The sequence below is a fragment of the Drosophila innubila genome (assembly GCF_004354385.1).
Source record: "Drosophila innubila isolate TH190305 chromosome 2L unlocalized genomic scaffold, UK_Dinn_1.0 4_B_2L, whole genome shotgun sequence".
NCBI classification, from domain to species: Eukaryota; Metazoa; Arthropoda; class Insecta; order Diptera; family Drosophilidae; genus Drosophila; species Drosophila innubila.
Window position 1 is genome coordinate 2,152,965 of NW_022995372.1, and position 5,671 is coordinate 2,158,635.

The following is a 5,671-nucleotide window of genomic DNA, read 5'->3' on the forward strand; positions in this document are numbered from 1 at the left end:
ATTAATTGACGTAAATATAAATAATAATAATTTAAATTACTTACAAACTAAATATTAAATTGAATTAAATTTAAATTAAATAACCAATTTTCCAATATATGCAAATATTTAATAGTTAATGTATAATATTTTAAAATACTGATTTAACTATAGTGATATAAAGTTACATATATGTAAATTTGCTTTGCATATAATTTAAATATTTTATGTATAAAATTCTAATTTAGTTAAATTAAAATTGTCTCTCTTTATATTTACTACGCATTTTCTCTGGGTGTAGCTGAACTTTCAAATGAGGACAGCCGACTATCCCAGTTTAAAGAAGTATGCACTTATAACCATTCCAAGTATAAATATGTCTATGTGTGTTCACTGTCCTTCAGTCCGTCTGTCTGTAAATAACAAAGGCTATATATAAATCTTGGGAACAGAAACACTTGACCACAGGTTGTAAACAGGGGATGAAAGACACTTGCTATCAATTAAACTAATTGTAATAATATTGTCGATAGAGACTTTATTTTACATATATTATATATAGAGTATATATAGCTGGCATGTCTTATAATTACTGGCTATCTGTATATCTTTAAGGTATCTATTCAACAAATTAATAACTCGACCAGAGATATTAAATATTATTTAGGTTCAGCTTGTATTCTCAATGCAGATAGGGTTTATCTTAAGTTCCAGATTCGCAAAGCAATCCGAACAAATTATATATAACTGATAATTAACTAATTATATACGACAACTAATTTAGCATGAACTTATTTGTCTGGTACGCTGTTGAAATTTCTGAGAAATTATCGAAAGTATACCCTACAAATTTTATTTAATATCTAAGAAATTTTCCACATTTACGCATTTAATTCATTTGACTTAAACTCTCGCAGAACTGAACTCACAGATAAAAAACGAGTTTTATTCTAAAGAAAAAAAGTTTGTCGATAAGAAAAATATAGCTAAATGTTTTTAATTTAAAATATTTTATTGAAAAAATAATTATTTTTGATTGATTTACATTTAGGAAAAGAAAAAATTAGTTGTTGATATTTATTTAAGGTACAATTTTTCGATATGTAAGCATACATAACTTTATTGAACTTAAGAATTAAAATAGCCAGGGCCATGAAATTTGGTATGCAGATTAATGAATATCTCAAAAGCTAAAACCTATTTAAACTTTTGAACTAGTAGCTATTTTTGCTAAGAGATGCTGAAAGTAAACAACTATTTTTTTTTGCTTAAATAAACAGCAGATTGTGGATGTAGATGTAGTGTAAACAACCGAGTGGTAAAAGAAATGTGTTTAATATCAGAGAGATTTTTACGAGCGAGGCACTTAAACAATTCATAATCATAGGTCGTATAATTCCATTGTGGATCTATCAAGCGTCAAGGTTGCAGGAGAACATATAATCAGCTTTTAACACTTAACAGATTTGAAATTGGACTTAAACTGCGGCACGTGTAAATTGAAAGATCTTTTTTAGACAGAGGATGACTAAACGACTGTATAATCTAATTCAATAAAGATGATGTTCTGTAATAGATTCCATGTGATTAACATCTGTCCCATATAATCGTATATAGGAGAATATTTCGTAAATGGAGTTCATACTATATAAAGAAATCAAGTCAACATTTAATTGAACTCTATCTCTAAATTGTTTACCCATTTGTCAGTATTAAAATTTTTATTGCACAATCAAAAGCGGCAATTGCAACTCAGCAAGATCAAGTTTTATATTTTTATAGTCTTTTATATTTTTCTTTAAGCGTTGCAAATTTGATTTTTACAACGTTCAACGACCCTCAAAATCCATTTTCATGTCGTATCGAATTTTGTCAGAAGTTGCGCAACAAGTTCTTGGCTTGAAATATTTCAGAAATAAATTGAAATTTAAATTAAATTGCAATCAGCTTAAACTGCAACAATTAGTGCCAAGTAGGGCATAAAAAATCAACGTATATATTCCGTAATAATCTCGAGTCAAGTGAGAACAGATAAAATTTTATTGTTTTTGTGGTTTTTATAAACATTTTAACTGAGTTTAAGTTTAATAAAATTAACAACTTCCAACAGGTTTTCAATATTTTTGAATAATTTTTATAAAGCAACACGATCATTACGATCATTTTATTACGTATTCTCTTATATTTTTTTTTCAGAATCTCTGATTAAAACAGATATGCAATTAAAGAAGATTTATTGCTCAAAATATGTATTATTTAATTATAACAGAAATGCCTATTGGAGGTATCGCAAATAAATTTTCCAATTAGTCTGCCTCAAACAATAGAAACTCCCACACAGTAGTTTATTTGTTTTATATAAAGGTAAATACTTGCATGTACCGCAACAGGTTGTTTTTGGGCCCAACCCTTAGACCCAACCTTCTGACACATTCTGGGATGTTTTTGCCAATTCCGATAAGTAAATTGTTTGCCCCGAAAGATAAAATAAAGCACACACTCTTTTCTATATCTGTTATTTTTTTTTTCGCCCGCACATTTGCTTCTGTTTCTATTTAATGTGTATCTATGGATGGTACTTGTATATATATATTTCTATATACTCTGGAATGGGTGTCTGTTTGGACAGTATGCAAACCGGAGCGTATTGCATTACAAATTGTAGTTTCCACGCCCTCGAGTCTGAGTATGTTGTCCCTCAGTGACAACGGCGGTGATGATGATGATGATAATGATGATGGGTCTGTCGGGACTGGGGACTAAGGCTATGTAGGGTGATATCATCAACGCGATTTGGCAACAATAATCGTATGGCTAATAAAATGTAAATAAATATGCTTTCTTTGCCCAAAGAAAACTCATTAAAATTGAACAAATACATGAGAGAAAGAGAGAGGGGGAGTGAAATTAATTGCGGTTGATAAAACAATGAACATGCCATCTGGCTGGCGTATGGGGCGTATGCGTAATATGTGCAAATATAATGATATTTCCCATATTATGCTGGCCAAATTGAGAGAAAAGCAAATTCTGAACTTTGATCTACAAAGAATGTGTGTATATATGTGTATGTGTGTGTGTGTGTGTGTGCTCCATTTTCAATATGATGCCAAGGCAAATAGAAAAAATAAGAACCGAAATTGAAACCAAAGTTACAAATAAATTCAATTAAATTTGTGCATATTAATTGTGTCGAAAGTTGTACTTGATATTCAATTCATTTCAATTCAATTCAACTCAATTCAACGAATTTCAACGAATTTCCGAATCCAGCCAAATTTATACGAGTATTCAGAATTATTCAGAAATTATTCACAAACACATTTCCTACACTGTTTTTCTTTTCTTGTCTTGTTTCTTGTTGCGTTACGAACTTGGCTCCGATTCTTCTGGCGATAAAACACGAACAGATGCAGAGAGTTTGCACACAATTTTTGTTGTTGTTTATTTTTAAATTTTATATATATGCAAAAATATTTTGGATTTGTAACACGCGCAGCGTCTACATATACAGTTATGTATATGAGTGTATTTATATTTTTGTATGTTTCAATTCGTTTTTTTTTTTTTTTTGGTGCGTTTGAATTTCTCGAAAAAAACACTTCCGAATCGCTCGAAATGCGGCGCGAGACTGAGACTAAAAACTGAGACTGGGTCGACTTTCAGTCAACCGTCGACATGTCGACGTCGCTACGGAACGGAACTCGCGCAAGATAGTTTCTGAAGCATGGCGGGGTCTCTGATATCGCCTACATATATATAGATATCTTTTCTGAGAGCGCACAGAACCCGCGCTCATTGTTTTCGAATGTTTATTAATAATAATAAAGAAATAGAAGCATAGTATAACAAAAATACCACAAATTGCAACTGAGAACTGAAAGAACAACATCTTGAGCGCTTGAGAGAATGCGATAGGGAGAGAAATACTTTTGTTTCGGGATCTGTTTCTTATTTGTATACCCTTTCCATGGGTGTTTTCTTTTGTCATTTGTGTAAATTATATATTTTCTTGATCAGGACGATGAGTTAAGTCGGTACCTATATACAAATGTATAAAGTCATACTGTCATGATAACAATCAGCTGAAAATCAGATTTTAGTATGAGATATTATGAGATATTTCAAAAAAATTTGCAGAATCTGCATTTGGTGTTGTTTTATACGTTTCATATAGCTGTCATAGAAACGATCAGTTGAAAATAAAACTTTAGCATACAAATTTTTTTTGGTTATTGAGATATTTCAAGCAATACCGCAGATTATGCATTTGGTATTGTATAATACATTCCGAAACATTAAGGGTTAAATCGATTCTCTTCATAATCTAGCTTAAATGGGAGCGATCAGTCAAAAATTCACTTTTGGTGTGAACAACATTTTTGTTTTTTGAGATATTATAATCAAACTAACAGATTGTGCATTTGATGTTGTCTTAAGCAACTTGGAAAAATATACTTAAAGTCGGTTCAATATATCTTTGTCAAAGATACGCTTAGTAGAAAGGGTATCAAAACTTCGGCACAACGAAGATTACTTTTCTTTCGTGTTTTTGTTTATGATTCTCTTAAGAGATTCGTGATGTATTAGTCTTTATAAAGTAGTCTTTATCTGGGGTGTTTTCGCACGTATTCCCTACATGTGTATATAAAAATGAATTCCCTCGATAAATAATACAGACAACACTGACCAGTTGAACTTGCTAAACGTTAACTGGTTAACTGCTTAACTTAATACGGTCCAATAGTCAGAAAAAATACAAAACAAATCACACTGTTCAATAATACTGGAATGACAATTATGGTTATATTATCTAGTTAGTGTTCTAGTTGACTTGTGTTAAATTTGCTTAATTACTAGCGTTTACAGATAAAAATTTTTTTTTAATTGCCTTGTTTTTCTAGATTATGATGTTTAGTTATTATTTCTGTTTTAATATTAATTTCCTAATAATTGCCTCGTTAGATTCCCTTTCACTATCTTTTCAGCTTATTCTTTTCAGAATATTAAATTTCTCTCTACATTGATATAAAAGACCGGTTTCTAAAATCAAGAATATTGGTCATAAATTTTTTATTTTTATTGTGACAAATTTTTGTTCAATTTTAATTTAAGCTTGTTCTTCTACAATCATTCTATCCCATCCTTAAACAATATATATAACATCTTGATTATTCCGGTTTGAAGCGGATTTTCTTTTTACCATTTGGCTATGAAACGAGCGGTATCAAGTATCCCAGACGATAAGTATTTTCATTTAATTGATTGCCATTTAGAAAGATAATTTGCAGTAAAATGCTAAAATCAACCTTTGCCTTTACACGATTTGCATTATGAATCAGCTTAACTACTTAATTGCTATAGAACATTGTGGCTAAGAAGATGCTCTTCAATTAGCTGTTCAGACGACCCTTGAAACACATGTTAATTCAAGTATCGAATAAGTATACGTATGTATATATTACGTTTTTGAGAAACTAATTGATGAGCACTTCTGGCAAGTAAAAGTTTATCATCGTGAATCTGATTAATATAGCTAATGGCTTTCGAATGACGCTAGAATATTGCCAGCTAATTTATTATACGATCTTATCTCTTTGCTGCCATTATATTAATTTCTACTTATCTTATCAACATCGCACTGAACATGAGAACATAATTAAATATTTAATATACCGAACCCTTTCCTAGA